The sequence below is a fragment of the Bufo bufo genome, chromosome 4, assembly GCF_905171765.1.
Source record: "Bufo bufo chromosome 4, aBufBuf1.1, whole genome shotgun sequence".
NCBI lineage: Eukaryota > Metazoa > Chordata > Amphibia > Anura > Bufonidae > Bufo > Bufo bufo.
In genome coordinates, this window is record NC_053392.1 from 574,906,602 (window position 1) to 574,925,436 (window position 18,835).

Below are 18,835 nucleotides of genomic sequence, written 5' to 3' on the forward strand. Positions count from 1 at the left end.
CGGGCAGGATTTTATCCACACATAATGGCTCCAATGTTATTGCAGATCTGAATTTGAGCAGTATGACCTTTTCTTGGTTTACAGGTCTTTAAATCTCTTTCCTGGACGGCAGACTATAAGCAGAAGCCATATTGCTATAAAAGCAGGGTAGACTAAATGTGGATCCAGTCTCTAGGCTTTAATTATATGAAAAGAGGTTTCTCCCAAGGAAAGAGAACCACCTTTGATTACAAATCCCAGCATGCACTACCTGTATTTGTAGTTAGTACTAAGGCTAAGTAATGATTCTTTTTTTTATTTTCATTGTATGCAAAGATCATACTCCCGAAATAAAAATAAAAAAATCAGATCCTTGGGTTGTTCTCTTCAGTCATTCATTAAAGGCTGTGATCTGTAATTTTGTGAAGTTGGTGTCTGGTCTAGATGACCATGATTTATGTATTGGTGATGGATCTAACAATGTGTTTTTGGTGGAAGAACTTAATATTTCCTGGTTTGGAAAAGAAGCTTTAAACTGGACCTTGTTGAACTCAATGGGGTTTATTAGAGCAGGGACTTCAGCTACTCAGTGAAGATAGAGCAACAGAACTAATGTTTCAACCATTAAAATGGTTGTTCGGTAAAAGATTTGGATGTGTTACAAGGGTCTACTCATGATACAGGCCACCCTGCTGCTAGGATTACCAGCAATCAGCTGTAATCTGTGAAGGAGCTTGTCAGAAGGTGATACATTTTCCTGCAGCTCCCCCACAGGTGAAAGGAAGATTTGCACATAATTAAACAGGTTGTCTATATGATGCAGGGATTTGCTGGGTCCTGCACAGAGACAGACACACTTTGTAGCCATTCTCTGCTCTGAAAATTGATGATTTCACTAAACAGGGGGCACTCTCTATAAGTTTAGAACAGGGTCAAAATGAGTTTTCGAAGCCAGACATTTCCTTTAAGCCCAACTGTTAGATCCTTGAATACTTTGTGTAAATAAAGTATAACAGCATTTTAGGCAAACCATTATTTTGTTCCTCAACCTGCTGCTAGTCAAATCTGAGCAGATCTGAAAAGCAATGGAGCGGGGCGCAGTCGTGGCGAATTGCGTCTTGACTATGGTGGAAGGTTGTGGCACGTAGGGTTAATAGTTGGTCAGTCTGGTTGCAGGGGTGGAGTTGTGGTGGGGGTGGATTCACTCCAGGGATATATGGCCTTAGTGGAGGGGTTTGTAGGGCAGTTGGATCCGTGAGGAAACGAGTCCCACCCACCTGCCCGATGTTTATATATATATATATATATAAATATATATAAATGTATGTGTATGTATATATATAGTGATTCAATTAATTTTGGATTGCAACGGATGGGAAATCTAATTTTGTCGTAGCGGGCAGGTTAAAGAAGGGATCCTGGGAGGCAAAACTTGGAATAGGTGCATGGCTATATCTGTTTGCAGCGTGCATCTAGGACATTGTGGTGAATGGCAAGCTGGGGGATCCTGTTTGGGCTAATAGCCTGACAGGGGTTTAATTCCAAGAGTTGGTGCCCTTGGGTCGGAGAGTGCGGCCGAGGGTAAGGTTGGATTAAACCTGGATCATGTGAGGAGGTTCGAGAGGGGCAAATCTGGTTATTTGGATTGCCTTTTAGGATCCCTTCATGTTCAAATGTTACATATTGTTGTTAATAATATTTGGTGCAATTTATTGGACTATTTGTTATGCTACTAGGTATTTGTACAATACTTTGTAATTTATTGTGTTTAATAAATTAAGCTACGGCCTTTTTACCCAAGTCATGTGTTTGTGTCTTTCTTGGGTTATATGGGGTTAATAGGTTTAGAGCCAGGAAAATCTTTCACCCCACAAAGTCATTGACGCCTTCCCAATCAATGTGTCTATATTTTTGTCATGATAAAACATGTGAAGGCCACTTGAAAACAATGTGAACGTTTTTGAATGATTATATTTTCTTAGATATTTTAATTTGTATGATCTCATAGAGTTATCCAGGACTAGATAAATGTCTTATTTTCAAGCTACATCTGTCCATGGTTTGTAACTGGTATTGTACCTCAACTCAATTTGATTGAATAGTGAAGAACCACCATACCAAATGGGCTCATGGTGCTAGTCCTGGAAAAAAAATACCTTTTCTTTTTCAAACTGTTAATAACTCCTTTGCAATGCTTGATAAAAAAAAATGGCTGCACAACATTTCCCATACAAACAATAGAGCTGAGAAATGGGGATCATTCTAAATTAAAGTGGTATTATACCTACTATAAATGAAAAAATAGAAGCTCTTTGTGCACATTTTTGATCAAACGTGTGTCGGGCCCATCTACCAGGCGTCAAGGTGGCCTCCGCAGACTGGTCCCTAACACTAATATTCCGCCTCTCTTGGACTTACCTAAGCCTACAATATTCAGAGCTGTGTAGGAACCAGCTACATACGTACTCTGCTCAGAAGTCCCAGGTAGATGGGCATTGCTCAGTCTAAATCGAGGCGCTACCTTCAATATATACTACAAGAAAATTTAGACTAGCACATTAATAATCATAGTCACAGGTGCATATCCATCAAGCAAACATGGTTGATAAAAAAAAATGGCTGCACAACATTTCACATGCAAACAATAGAAATGAGAAATGGGGATCATTCTAGATTAAAGCTGGTTCCTGCACTGCCCTGAAATTTGTTGGCTTAGGTAAGTACAAGAGAGGCGGTATATTAGTGTTAGGGACCCATCTGCGGAAGCCACCTTGGCGCCTGGTAGATGGGTCCGACACACGTTTAATCAAAAATATGCGCAAAGAGCTTCTATTTTTCCATTTATAATAGGTATAATACCACTTTAATTTAGAATGATCCCCATTTCTCAGCTCTATTGTTTGCATGTGAAATGTTGTGCAGCCATTTTTTTTAATCAACCTTCTTGACCTTCTGCTGCCTCACCTGAAATCTGCTGACCCTATGCTTATTGCCACAATGTTTAATATGATCATTAGATTGTACATACTCAGCCTGTCCAGACCTTGGCTCGTTTATTTAATAGGATTCTGCCTGTCCCTTCAGTTCCATGCACTGGTGTCTCTTAACCTGCCTGGGTCAGCTGTCACTAAACAAAGGCGATTTTAAGATGTAGCAGCCTGGTGGCTCCCCTGCAGTGATGTCAGAACCTTGCATAAGGGTTAAAGGGTGAAGACTGGGGGGGCATCTAGATAGCGCCCTTAGAATTAGCCCAAGCCAAATCTGTTCAGTGACACAGTGGCTTCACATCAGCTTTGTGACACCTTTGAAGATTAATCTGACTGCATTCCTTTATAACCTTTAAAACTGGGTCATCATCAGCATTGTGTGTACTGCATTAAGCATTTGTGGAAGTAATCTTGAGGGAAAAAAAAATGATTCAGTGGGTCAAGTGAAAAGGAAGTTGAGCAACATGACAAATGCCATCTGCAAAAAAAAGCTACATAAGAGCTTTGTACAAGAGATATATTAAGACGCCTAACACAGTCTAACCACTAATTCAGGTCACTGTGGAATTCCCCTGTTACACTTTCCTTCTGCCCACAATGCAATACATACGACAACCAAAAGGTTCTGTGAGATGTAGAACATACGCACACAAAATTCACACCAAGAAAGGGTAATGTAAGAATAGAGTCATCCATCTGTGCATAAGAACACAGAAGGAACCCCAATAATAGGTTGGGTAACCTGGTTCTGGGACATGCAGAGATTATCAATAGCAGGGATGGTCAACCTGTGGCTCTCCAGCTGTTGCAAAACTACAACTCCCAGCATGCCCAGACTGCCTACAGCTATCAGCCTACAGCAGGGCATGGTGGGAATTATAGTTTTACAACAGCTGGAGAGCCACAGGTTAGCCATCGCTGATGTATAGTCTTCTGAGGAAGCTGGTAGAAAGTGTTCAATTCCTCTGCAGCACCACCACCACTTGTGCACTGAAGAATTACTTGGCACCCATTGTCTGTGAAGGTTCTCATTTATCCAGGTCATAGTATATCTGTAAAGAATAAATCAAGGCAACTGGACTGACTGTAGATTTCTTGAAAACGTTTCACTCGTTCTTCCAACGAGTACAGTCACTCAGAATTGAGAAAGCTCTTTGGAAGAACGAGTGAAACGTTTTCAAGAAATCTACAGTAAGTCCAGTTGCCTTGATTTATTCTTTTCAGATTTTGGCACCTATTGGTTTGTCTGTGTAATACACAAATCTATTGGGTCCTCCAAAGACATATACACTGTTATACCTACTAAACTCTAGCTGAGAGTTTGAGGTCCTAAACTGTGGATGATCAACTAATGTTCTAATTGGACATATCAAAATTGTTTTTCTAAAATATTCTTATTAGTGATGAGCGGCAGGGGCAATATTCTGCGAATATTTGGGCGAATATTCCTTATATATTTGTGAATTCAAGATCATTTTTTTGATTGCGAAAATGGACAGTGTATTATTCGCGTATTGTGCGCGCAATACAAGTGGGTCACTTTTGCTACATTTTTCAAGCTGCTCGAAGTTTCCTGAGACTGGAGAAAATGGTTAGCACGGCAGAACATTACAATAGCTTTATATGCAGATAGAGTGCTCCAATATATTCGCAATTGAGCAAATTGCCAATTGATGCGAATATTTTTGCTCAATACAGGAAACTTCACATTCTAGCAGGTCTGACTACATATTACTGATTGGTGCACTAAATATTGTTGTGAACTTGTGACATCACAGCACTATGTCTGTAGCATATATGTGTGGACAGCAGAACCTATCAGCTACACTATATCACTATCTAACCTACACTGACTATCTCACACTAACTATCTTTATTATATATATACAGTGTACAGTCAGGTCCGTAAATATTGGGACATCGACACAATACTAAATTTTTTGGCTCTTTACACCACCACAATGGATTTGAAATAAAACAAGCAAGAAGTACTTTAACTGCTGACTGTCAGCTTTAATTTGAGAGTGTTTACATCCAAATCAGGTGCACGGTGTAGGAATTACAACAGTTTGCATATGTGCCTCCCACTTGTTAAGGGACTCAAAGTAATGGGACAATTGGCTTCTCGGCTGTTCCATGGCCAGGTGTGTGTTATTCCCTCATTATCCCAATTACAATGAGCTGATAAAAGGTCCAGAGTTCATTTCATAGTGTGCTATTTGCATTTGGAATCTGTTGCTGTCAACTTTCAACATGAGACCCAAAGAGCTGTCACTATCAGTAAAGCAAGCCATTATTAGGCTGAAAAAACAAAACAAACCCATCAGAGAGATAGCAAAAACATTAGGCGTGGCCAAAACAACTGTTTGGAACATTCTTAAAAAGAAGGAACGCACCGGTGAGCTCAGCAACACCAAAAGACCCGGAAGACCACGGAAAACAACTGTGGTGGATGACCGAAGAATTCTTTCCCTGGTAAAGAAAACACCCTTCACAACAGTTGGCCAGATCAAGAACACTCTCCAGGAGGTAGGTGTATGTGTGTCAAAGTCAACAATCAAGAGAAGACTTCACTAGAGTGAATACAGAGGGTTCACCACAAGATGTAAACCATTGGTGAGCCTCAAAAACAGGAAGGCCAGATTAGAGTTCTGGAACAACATCTTATGGACAGATAAGACCAAGATCAACTTGTACCAGAGTGATGGGAAGTGAAGAGTATGGAGAAGGAAAGGAACTTCTCATGATCCTAAGCATACCACCTCATCAGTGAAGCATGGTGGTGGTAGTGTCATGGCGTGAGCATATATGGCTGCCAGTGGAACTGGTTCTCTTGTATTTATTGATGATGTGACTGCTGACAAAAGCAGCAGGATGAATTCTGAAGTGTTTCGGGCAATATTATCTGCTCATATTCAGCCAAATGCTTCAGAACCCATTGGACGGCGCTTCATAGTGAAGATGGACAATGACCCAAAGCATACTGCAAAAGCAACCAAAGAGTTTTTTTAAGGGAAAGAAGTGGAATGTTATGCAATGGCCAAGTCAATGACCTGAATCCGATTGAGCATGCATTTCACATGCTGAAGACAAAACTGAAGGGAAAATGCCCCAAGAACAAACAGGAACTGAAGACAGTTGCAGTAGAGGCCTGGCAGAGCATCCCCAGGGATGATACCCAGCGTCTGGTGATGTCTATGCGTTCCAGACTTCAGGCTGTAATTGACTGCAAAGGATTTGCAACTAAGTATTAAAAAGTGAAAGTTTGATTTATGATTATTATTCTGTCCCATTACTTTTGGTTCCTTAACAAGTGGGAGGCACATATGCAAACTGTTGTAATTCCTACACCGTTCACCTGATTTGGATGTAAATACCCTCAAATTTAAGCTGACAGTCTTCAGTTAAAGCACATCTTGTTCGTTTCATTTCAAATCCATTGTGGTGGTGTATAGAGCCAATATTTATGAACCTGACTGTATATAAGCTAACTAACTATGTAATGTGACAGCAAAACACAGAGCACAGCAATGTCACTGCTCTCTCTCTCTCATAACTGTTAAAAAATGCAGAAAATGGCTGCTGGGGAGGTTCTTATATAGTAAGGGGTAGGCAACTTTCCTATTGGTTGCTAGGGATGTTGCTAAGCTCAGACAAAGACATTGCAGCCTTCTCATTGGCCCACAAGCAAGAAGCAGGGAGAAATCATGTGTTCAGATGAAAAAAAAAAATGACGAATATTCTCGAATACGAATATATTATATATTCTAAATACAGTATTTTAAATATACTTAAAACTATAGTCTAAATATTTGCGAATTCTCGAAATGCCGATATTCTCGATAAATATTCGCGATTCGAATATTCGCGCCCAACACTAATTCTTATATGTGTTCATTATTAGTTAGATCACCTATCCTTATTAAAGATGTTTAAAAGGATTACCAAGTACACCGTCCATTTGATAGAGGCTGTGCTTGGTATCGCAGCTCAGCCCCATTCGCTTCTATAGGGCTAAACTGTGCCTAGGTCATGTGAGCGAGGTACGTATCATCACTGGCCTAGGAAAAGCTGAGAGAAGGCCGCAATGCTCACACGAGCACAGCTAACAGCTGATAGGCGGGGGTCCCGGGTTTCAGACCCCCCACCGATCAGATGCTGATGACCTGTCCTGAGGATAGGTCATCAGTATGAAAATCTCGGAAAACCCTTTTCACTGGTGGACAAAAATGGGGATACAAAATATCAAAAGATCCATCATGACTATTTAGAACTCCTCATAGTATGTTGATTCATAGGCAGTTGTGGTTACATTCCGAAGATTGAATGAAAGTAATATAAGCCTAGGATTTACTTGCTGTTTAATGATTAATTTTAAGGGAGGGCAACTGGTCCACTTTTCAGTGAGGTGAGATCTGTAGATCTTACAATCAGCTAACAATCACCAACTTATCTGATTGGTAAAAGTTTGTTCTTGGCGTCACTTCTTTCATCATAGAGAAAATAAATACCTAATGAGTAGATACCTGCCCCAATGACAAATACTCCTCACAGAGGTTATCTGGTTTAGACAACCCATTTTCAAATACTTTATCTAGATATTCTGAGTTTTTCTGATGGACCCTCATTCAGAACCTCCATCAATTAACAAGAGCAAAGAGTGGCAACAAAAAGTGTCCATCTATTTGGAGGACCAGGGACCTGGTTTTGTAACACAAAAAATACATTGATTACGATGAACATAATGTAATGCCTCATTTGTCCTGTGGTGGTGCTGCAGAGAAATTGCATGCCTGATGTTGGGTTCAACTGAAGTTTACAGGTGATCTTTGGGGGTGTCAGCGAGGGGTGGACAAGGAACTTAAAGTGGCCCTGGAAAAAAAATAATAATAGTGGCCCAAAATGTTGTCTGTGGGTCAAAATTGTCAGAAGGCATGGCCAACATAAGTAGGCGGGGCCAGCAATACTAAAGTGAAGCACAAAATACCACCCCAACATAACTAAACACCATAGTCCAGCAGAAAATACTGTCTTCCCAGGATGCAGTGTTCAGCAGTATCACCCTCCTGAGGATGGCAATACAGTTGAATGCAGGAGGGAGCTTTCCGCAGCTGGCCAGGTGCATAATTACCTGATGCGCCTAGCGTTAATTAAAGGGAACCTGTCACATTGAACATGGTGTTTGAGCTGCAGGCAGCATGTTATAGAGCAGGAGGAGCTGAGCAGATGGATATGTAGTTTTGCAGGAAAAGATTCAGTAAAACTTGTATTTTATTCATTTATATTCCTGCTCATTCTGGGCTTTGAAGTCCAAGAGGCGGTCCTATGAGTGATTGACAGCTATCTTAGAGTCATAGAGGGAATGCTGTCAATTACTGATAGGACAGCCCCATTGACTTCAAAAAGTATATATCAATCTGCTCAGCTCCTCCTGCTCTATCACATGCTGCCTGCTTCTCAAAAATGATGTTCGGCGTGACCGGTTCCCTTTAATGCTAAGAGCATAAGTTCGTTAGGTAGGTTCTATGGTCAGTCCACCCCAGGTCCAGCAGTTGGACATCTTGTCATCGGCTTATTTTCAGTGAATTATCCAAGCATACGATCCCTTTATTGCTCCAGTAATTACACGCATTGTCTACACCATTATAATATTATTGTCTAATCATACCTGGACATTGGTCATGGTAAATTTTATTCGTAGTCTAAAATCAGAATCTTCAACTCCCTAGAATTGGTAATTTAATAGCAGGGAAGGTCAATATACAGTACTATCAAAATGCGTACATTTTCTGTGGGAATGAGAGACTCAGGATGGTGTTTCCATTATGTGCATGTCTCTTGGATTAACTTGTCTTAAACCATACTCTGTGCAGGATATTTGGGTAAGATACAAAGTATTGTTGTAACTCTAGAGATCATGGAGAAGCATGCTGTTAAAATAGATGAGAAACTGGATATTGTGTTAGTGCAAAAAAAAAATCACAGAGTAGATAATCACCAGTGTTGTAATACGCGGGAGAGATAAGACAGATGCATGATGGAATGTCCCTGTGAAATCAGGCAGGAATCGTGACATAATAGATTCCTTGTGAATGAAACTTGCAGTCATTATTTACCCAGAACAAAAATACACTGAATCTTTAAAGACATAGTAAAGTAAATTTTCTCGAGGCATAGTAAAGTAAATGGATGCACCTTGTAGAAAATTGGTCGAAATGCTATTATGAAGGAAAAAAGGTCCTATCAGACACGGAACAACCCTTCATTAGAGGCAATCATTGCTACCATGGCCCTGTATCTAAATACCCCGACCAAAGCTTGTTGCCCTCCTCTACCCAGTAAGCAGGCACATGCCCTTCCACCAGTCCCCTTCAACTCATCGGCCACAAGGTCAGGTTTCTGCATGAAGTTTTGGAAGCCAAAACCAGGAATGAAAAAAAAAAAAACGTAAGCCATATCTGTCCTATAGTACTTTCTCTCCTGTTATGATCCACTTCTGATATTGGCTTCCAAAAATGCATGCAGAAACCTGACCATGTGGTCATACCCTTAAAGAGAATGTATTATCAGAAAGTTACCAGCTATTTAAATCAGGTTTTTAAGTTAAACTTTAATATTTAAAAGGGAAAAAAAAATACCGGAGGACTGGGAAGCGCTGAATGCAGCACTCCCCGGGCTCGATACTCACCACTTCCTGGTCCTCGGCTGTGCTGTGGCTGCGCACAGCATGAGGGCGCTCTATGACATCACGCTGTGTGCGTCCGGTCACAGCACAGCCAACGGCAAGAAGAAGAAGGTGAGAAGCGGCAGCGGCCGAAACAGGAGAGGTACTTTTTTTTATTTTTTTTATTTGCTGTGAGCTGATCTGAGGCTGGGGGCTAATCTTAGGCATGGGGCTGATCTGTGGCATGGGGGCTGATCTGAGGTCTGATTGGGGGTCATTCACATTGGGGTCTGAGCTGAGGTCTGATTGTGGGTCTGATCTGGGGTCCTATTGGGGTCTTATTAACATGGGGGGTCTGATTGGGGCTGTGAGCTGAGGTCTGATTAACATTGGGGGTCTGATTGGTGGTCTGATCTGAGATCTAATGAAAATGTGTGTATATATATATATATATTTATCAAATATAGATAGTGACTTCTAAAATTAAAAAAATTTGATTCTAAATAAAAATGTTATTTAAACAATAGGTCATTTTCTGAAGACACATTCCCATTAAAAAATAAAATAAACAAGGCAAATAAGGGACAGACTGGCAAGGCTTTTGTATTAATGTTGATGATGAAATCAATTAAGTTATAGATTGCATATATTGGAAATTTCATAAAAAATATTAAAACAAAAGAGTGATGCTGGTTCTAGAAAGAAGGCAGACTTCTCCAAATCCGTATTAAGTCATAGCCAAGTATCCCTTCATTTTGGGAATACTTAAATATACATTTGTTCTTAGAACCTGGGAGTATAACAAGCAACCATAGGATCCCATCAGTTGTTCTGCAAAATCTTCAGCGTGCCGCAAAAAAACACAAAATGTATGTTTCCATATGTCTTCTGTATTCTGCAGATCTGCAAATAAATCGAACGTATCGTTTTAATAAAGATTCAAAGGTGACATGACAGGGCATTCAAGTTTGTGGACACGGATCCTCAAAATACGAATTGCATACGGAACACATTCCATGAGCAATTTGCTTTTTTGCAGAACCATAGACTTGAATAGGGCCACGGATCGCATTTTGCGAACATGTATAGGACATGATCTAACTTTTATGCGGACATATGGAAGTAAATAGCACACAGTGTACTATGTGTGGAGTTAGTAGTCCTATAGAAATAAATGGGTCTGCATCTCACCTGCAAAAATGCAGAAAGGATGCAGAAAGAGAAATACGGTCGGGTAAATGGGCACTTATTTTGATCTCTCTAATGTGTTGGGAAAATGCACACAGGGACGTCACAGTAAATAGATAGTACACACAGTGATGTCACAAAATAGAGATAATATACACAATGATGTCACCGTACAGAGATAATAAACACAGTGATGTAACAGTACAGGGGTAACGAAAATAGATGAGCGAGTTTTATATTTTGAAATTCGTTCATGCTTAGTTTGGTGGTAAAAGCAGAATTGCGTTATGGATTTCGTTACCACGGACCATAACGCAATTCTATGACGGAATGCATAACAGAATGCCTTTAGAGGCATTCCGTTATTCATTCTGGCATAATAGAAGTCTATGGGCTGCGAAACGGATCCATCCCGTTTCCGTTATGCAGGGGAGTCCTCTCCTGCATAACGGAAACGGGACGGATCCGTTATGCAGGCCATAGACTTCTATTATGCCGGAATGAATAACGGAATGCCTCTAAAGGCAATGTACACTTTTGAGGGCAATTTTTTTTTTATGATTGCATTTTATTAATTTTTGAATAGCAGCAACAGGTAGTTGAGTAAACAATGTCTGTTTCTTTTTTTTGCCCTCTTAATCTCATTTTAATTGAAAATGTATTATTATTATTATTATTTTTTTTTTTAATGCCACAAAGAGGGAAATGAATGGAAGGAAGTGGAAATGTTACTTGTATACTTGCATATAGTCTGGGCACCTAGATTACTGGAATACCTAGTGCTATAACTACTAAATCCTGACTATGCTTGCAACTTCCTGTTCCCTATGACAATAGGAAGAGCTGCTCTGGAGCACAAAGTACAGCTACAATTAATGAAATGCTATCCAAAATTATAGAAGGGGAACATTTACAGCCCATACGAGTTTGAACACAATGGAGCAAGTTATCCAGGTTAAGGATTTTAAACTAATCAGATTCGTTACAAACCTCAGAAAAAATTGTCCACTAAAGGAATCCAAAGCTTTTGGGATTCGCTTTGGATGAATTGTGTAAAAATTTGCCATTTTACTGTTCATTTTTGTCAGAAAAAATCATGAGGGAGAAAGAAGATGGAGGATCATATGACACAGGGAGGAAGTGTGTGTGGGGGTAGAGGTTTAGAGGCTGACAAACAACCTGTCTGCTAAAAACCAGAACCATTGTAGTGTGATAGGGACACTATAGGGAAAGAATAGAAAGATATTTGTAGATTTTAGGGAATTTGATCAGGGAAAGCTTTGAGTTGGTCACAAGAAGCTGGTCACACTATGCTACAGCAATTCAGCCTAGTAGTTCTACATAACCAAACCAACCCTCTGCAAGGGAAAAAAAAAAACATTTTTAACATGAGTAGAGAGAGATAACAGTTCTTTTTAAAAACCTCTTGTTTCCACAGTATGTTATTGCCAGAACAGCACCCCAATAGCATTCTGCTGCAAAAACGCTGAGCAATTGCACATTTTATTTCCACTGCATAATATCCATCTGTGTTATTAAATGTGTTGTTCTATAGCAAACATATTTTACAGCAATAATGCCATTTTTATACCAGTGATATTAGTCCAAAACCATTTCAACTAGAGCACTGCTTGGCTATACTGGTGGTAGCAGAGGCATCATTGTACCACATTGTGTGTTTTTTAGTACAAAAATGTCAATGTTCAACCAGTGATATTAAACGCATACATAGTTCAAAGAAATTTCACCGCCAACACTGCATTATTCCCAAAGTAAATTGTCAATAGCATTGTGCAATGTGTTTGTAGAACAGAGGGACATTTAATTGTGCCCCTGTCTTTAAATGACAAAAATATACTTGCAATTTTGCTAGTATTGTTCAGTAATCTGTATGTACCAAACCCAAGACTTTTGATTTAAGAAACTCATGAGTTTTCATTTATAGGAAACCTTTCAGTTTTTATTTATGCCTCATTGTTCCAGAAAAAAACTGAAAATTTGCTACCCCTATTCACATTGGGCACTGTGAACTCATTCTCAAATAATGGTTTCATTTGCATTCTCTTTGTCTTCATTGCCCCTCCTAGTGGGTTGCCTTCTTTTTTCTTAAGAGGCAACAAAATCCCACCATGCACTATGATAGTTTCCCTGTTGATGACTTGTGTGAGAAGTATTAGTGTTTGGACAGCCATGAAGAGGAGGTTCAAGTACAGGTGGAGGGTGGGGGTCACCCATACATAGCTGTGTTGGAGGTGGTGGTAGTAGTGGCATCTGTAGCCACATTGGTGGTTGTGGTGGTAGGGTCAGTGGTAGCGACAGTGGCATTTGGAGAAAATACAGAGCAGTGAATTAGGTGGGGGCCAAGGAGCTCATGATGACATATCACATTCTGATAAAAGTGGAGGGTGAGGACTATGACTTGATTGTATGTTGGACAGGATCTTGGAGCTGGATGAGGGTGCTGAGGAAGAGGTAACATCAGAGGAGTCATGAACATTGTGTGTATTTAGGGGTAATAACTCATACTTCTTGCATGTGATCAATTGAGTTGTGCAATGCTTTTTGAAAAAGCACACTTGCTTGCAGAGGGCTTGCACTACAGGGAAAGAATAGAAATATATGTGTAGATTTTAGGGAATTTGATCAGGGAATTTGATCCAGGAGCCTGTCCTCACATTTCAGCCATTCTTATGTGGCAAGGAACACCCTCCTGAACTTACAGCGATAGAATGGTCTGTCATTACACTGCTTGATCCATGACGTACCAACTCACTGGAATTCTACCTTGCAGATGCGAGAGTGTCTGCATGAGCAGCATAAAGCGGTGAATGAGTTTGTAATGCACCAGACCACCTCAGCAGGGAGCATGTGTTGTTTTGAGGCCAGGCAGTGGCAGCTCATCAGAGACGCCTGTCCTGTACTGAAGGCATTTGAATAGGCCACAAAATTTTTCGGTAGGGCCTCATACCACTGCCCTTGTCTGCCTACCTACCATCATGTTCTGTACTGTATGGCTGCTGCTGCTACTGCCGACACAGCTTCTATTTCCTGCTGTTAATACCCTATTGCCACTTCCATTACCCCTTCTGCCACTACCATTACACAGTCGCCACTACAACTACTACTACGACCACCCCTACACAGCCACACACATCTACTGACTTATCTGTTCCATGCTGTGCTGCTACTGCTGCTGCTACTATTGCAGCCACATGCCACTATTACCCTACCCTTTTCCACATCCACACTACACTGCTGCTTATCCTAATTAAAAGGGAGGATTTTTACAGGTTTGTTCAGAACAAGCCACTCTTTCTTTTGACAATTAACAATTAACATTCTGCCCCATTAAGGTACACTTTTTGGATGCTTGTGCAGAACGAGCTACTCTTTCATCTGACATTAACATGTGTGTGTAAATGGGGCACAGATCTTTCTCAGTTGAGGCATAATTTTTGGACACTTGAAAAACCCCAACTCATGTGCGCAGTGTGCTTTTAAACATGCTGTATATGGTATGTGAATGTCACTCTGACATCATTTGCTAAGGCTGCCAATGCATACAAGAGCTTAAGGGGGGGGGGGATTGAAGAGCAAAGATTTGTTAAAAATTAACAAAAAAGACAACATCTTTTCATAAAAATCTGACTCCTAGGAGATTAGATTGTGTTATATGCCAATTTTCAGGCAATTGAAGCAACGTCAAGGCACAACCAATCGATTCGGGTCTGAACCGAAATTTTGGAAAATCTGACAAAAGAAAATTTCAAGAAGTTTGTTCATTTCTAATCAAAGCATAAATGTAATTGTTTATTTATATGATTTTCTTTGGAATCCAGATCACACTTATGCAGAAATTGGTTGAAATACATTTCAAAGGAGCTGTATATATGCCTCCACATACTGTAGTAATACAGGTGGGATACAGAGTCCCTATAAGAAAATTGTAGTATGTTCCATCCACTGCCTGTGAAAACTTGGTGTATGGTAGACAACTTCACATGGAACCATGTGGGACTCACCAAGCGGCATAATACTGTTCATTACTGTGCAATATAATGCTGGCTGACCTAAGAAATTTCATGTAAATGTAGCATAATTTGAGGAAATATTAATAGAAGTCCAGGCCAGGCTATAATGACTCAGTTCTATTGTGACTGAGAAGTGGGAGGTAAACATGGATTATTGTGGCCTACTCCAACCGCAGGGGTTCGTCTGCGTCTAGACCGCTGACACATTATTAGAATACTGGTGAGCAAAAAGAATACATTATAAAGCTGCAGGATTAACATATAAAAATAAATGCCCTAAGCCCGTTGCTTACCGGGAGCATCTGTCTTGCGTTTGATGTGCAGTTGCACGTCTCAGAAATAGTCCAACACCTAGTGCTGCTATATATAAGTAACCTTGCATCTCCGGCAGCGATCACATGTCAGGAGTTTTACAGTGTTGATGCTGTTGCTAAGCCCTTGCTGTGACTGAGGAGCAGTTTCCAGTTTAGTAAGGTTAAACCGCATTTCTCATACAATGGCTGGCGAGAAGTCTCTGCAATGTCACATAATCACTTGAACATACTATTCTTAAAGTCTAAAGATGACATAAGTAGAGAACAGGTCATTTCCAAAAATGGATCTTAAAGGGGTATTCCCATGTCAGACATCGATGGCATTTCCTTAGGATGCCATCAATGTCATATAAGTGAGGGTCCCACTTCTGGGACCCATTCTTATCTCCAGAACAAGCCTCCCCAAAGTGAAGGAGAGCGCACGCGCAAGTACGTCCACCCTCTGTTTGCCAGTATGGGACTTCTGAAAATAGCCAAGTCTTGGCTTGTCTATTTCCGGCAAATCCATAGCAGTGACTGGAGAGATGGCCGTGCATGTGCGCTCTCCATTCACCGTGATAAGACTTGTGAAAATAGCTGAGCACATCTCCTTCACTTTGGGGGCCACATTCTGGAGATAAGTGTGAGTCCCTGAGGTGGGACCTGCACCTATCTAACATTGATGGCATATTCTAGTGATATACCATCAATGCCTGAAATAGGAAAACCCCCTGAAATAGCAAAAGAAAATTTATCTAATTATTTTACTGGATTTTTTGGGGGGTATACCACTAAGCCGGTATACCGCTAGACAAATTCCTGTTAACCAAATAACCAACAAAAAGTATTTATTAACTATCCCTACGATAGGCGATAAACAACGGATCCAACCACTCGGACTCCCCGCAATCCCAAGAAAAAGGTGTCACCAAGTCACCTCTATGAATGGAGTGTTTAGTGTGCATGCTGATCCTTTTACTTCTATGGGACTGAAGGAGTGCTCTCTATAACAGCCCCCAGAAAGAGCAGTGGACCAACATACGCATGCAACATGCAACATGCAACAGTATCTCTTGTTTTTGGGATCAGGGGGGATCCCAATGATCCAGTATTTACGGTATCATTTTATCATCACTTTATCATACCCTGTGGGCTGGTAATAAATATTTTTTGTGGGATAACCCCTTTGATTTTCATATTTGTTTTTCATTTGAATTATCCTTTTATGAATGCCCTAAGGATGAAAGCCAAAATTTGCAAGAAACTCGAAGCACGGGCAAGACTATGGAGATTGAAGCTTAATGTTGGTAAAAGAAAGTTGCAGGAATAGAAATTAAATGGAATACAGTAGAGTAGAGTTGGTTGAAAAGTGCACAATTTCAAGCAGCAGCTGTAAAGGCAACTAAGGGTGTGTGATGTATAAAAAAAGGGAAATAGGGTTCAAAAGAGGATAAGTTCAAAGGAGGTTCAAATGGTACTTTCAAGAAGATCTCTTTTAACATGTATATGTGTGATGAGCAGAAAGAACTGGCACATGGTTTATTCACTCAAAGAACAATCCAAATGACCAGGATACATTTATTACAAGTAAGGTGATCCAGGCGTAACCATCGAAAGGGTTTTTTACAGTTAGGACTCTACTCTATGGGTGCTCCGAAAGACAATTGTTTGCACTGGCCTGATTACACAGACCAATGCAAACTGAATGTAGGAGGAATGATTGCTATCGCTGTCGTTATAGGCAGCACATCCCTGATTACACTGGGATATGAAAGATGCCTTTCGGCAGATAAATGTACGTTTGCTCAATCATCAGCTGATCGGCTGCACAATTTTATGGGCCAGTGATTTGGAAGAGCGTTCTTACAAATGCTCAATAATTGGCCTGAAAATCGGATGGTCTAATAGAGCCCTTAGAGTAGTCAAACTAACTCAAGAGGTAGTAATGGCAGATACATGTGTTGTTCCTATAAAATGTAAGGAAATATAGATAGGCTACATTCATGTACAGGGTCGGATCCTGGGTGGTGACTGCCCTTAGGCTCACCATGTAACAGTTGGAGGAAATCTGCTTGGATTTTCAAAAGTAATTGTAAATCAGTTTGTAAGAAACCCATTGAGAATGAGAACACGACAACTTGAGCTGAACTGAATTGTTCTATTTGAGTCAGGTCTTCTTACAATCTGCTCTGCACATTATACAGCAGAAGATTTATGGACTGAATATGGGTTCTGTGTTCCAGTCTGTACTTCCTGTGTCCCATCACTACAGTACAGTCTGTCATTCAGCGCTGTACTCGTTTACTAGATGATTAACATTCCATACATGCCTTCTGTTGATTTATTGTCCCATCTGAACATTGCATGATGTGTTTGGTGCACATATGTGTGTCAATGCCCTTTTGCAACTGTACCCTCAAATAATGGCAGAATTATTGAGTGTTCTCTTCTTTTGATATGTTGATATTTCATTGAATTTGCTTAATTTTAAAGTATAGTATGCATCACAAGCTCACATGGAACTAAAATATCAGCATGAAGATAGCATGAGGAGACAATGGATTTGGTTGAAACCATAAGTCAATGAATCTCATTGTTGTATAATTGACCTTGGGAAGTTCTTATCTTTATTACCTGCCAGTATGTGTGGTATAGTATAGGTCAATGAGACATTGCAGGAGAAGAATCTTTTGGGTAATTTAGTTATGTGTATCACTTACACAAAGATGTTTTTTCCAGCAAAAATATAAAGTTGGTCATTGCACAATGATCTGGAGGCAAATAAATAATCTCTGTGCCACAAAAACTGGATACAACCCAGAACATCAGAGATTGGGCACAGTGTCACAAAAGGCCTCCATACAAATAAGTCTTTTGTCAGCAGAACACACTGTTTTTTGGAAACCAGTCGGCAATATAAGATGTATCGGAGAAGAATGGTGGGCACATTAAGCTTTAGTGCCCGATCCTTTCATTCTCCTGTAAGCAGCTTAGGCAGTGTGCTAGGTCTTCTTAAAGATACCAGCTGTGTATAGAGACTTATTCTAGCTATGTACAACTTTGCTTGCTCCAAACCCTACCTAAACTGGTGACATTAGTCACTAAGTGAACCTTTCTGCCATAGACAGAACTAAAGACTAAAGACTACAATCCTTAGAAAAAGTGGTGAATCCATATTCTCTCTCTTACAATACATGGACTGAGGGCGTATCCTTTGGAAATGGTTGACTATTGCGTTAAATTGGATGTTTTTTGTTGCTACAGTACTGTTGATCATGTTATACTGTGTATATGTTGCAGGTCATCGAGATACACGTGCACTGCCAAGATTTTTTTGCTGTAGCTTTCTACAGCAAAGTTAGTCTTCTTGTGGGGTCACTAGAGCACTGTGCCACCATGCTGTTAAGAGGTGCAGTTTGAAGAAGATAAAAGTGGGAAAATTGGTGTCAATTCAGTGAGTGTGGGTGGTCCATGTCCAGTGCCCGGCAAAACTTCAGTTTGCCCTTTCAGACAATTAGGCCTGAGGCCTGTCCACCTTGGAGATACAGTGAAGTGGAAACTGGAGAAGGTGTGGTCATTTGGAAACGTGGTGGTGGACTGGAGTGGCTTGTCTATAGCAGAGTTGGTGGTGAGCTGGAGGCTAAGAGTCTTAACACAGGGCCAGAAGAGAAACTGTGTAGAGGATTGCCAGGT

The 18,835-nt window shown here is 40.4% G+C and overlaps 1 long non-coding RNA gene across 1 annotated transcript; it reads right to left on the reverse strand.

Annotated features, from left to right (window-relative positions):
- Positions 1–10,217: 10,217 nt before the first annotated feature.
- On the reverse strand, positions 10,218–15,270 carry LOC120997491. Its single transcript, XR_005778182.1, has 2 exons — positions 15,143–15,270; positions 10,218–10,533 (listed from the first exon to the last, which is right to left on the reverse strand). It is a non-coding gene; the product is annotated as an uncharacterized LOC120997491 (long non-coding RNA).
- Between the last annotated feature and the right edge of the window lie 3,565 nt (positions 15,271–18,835).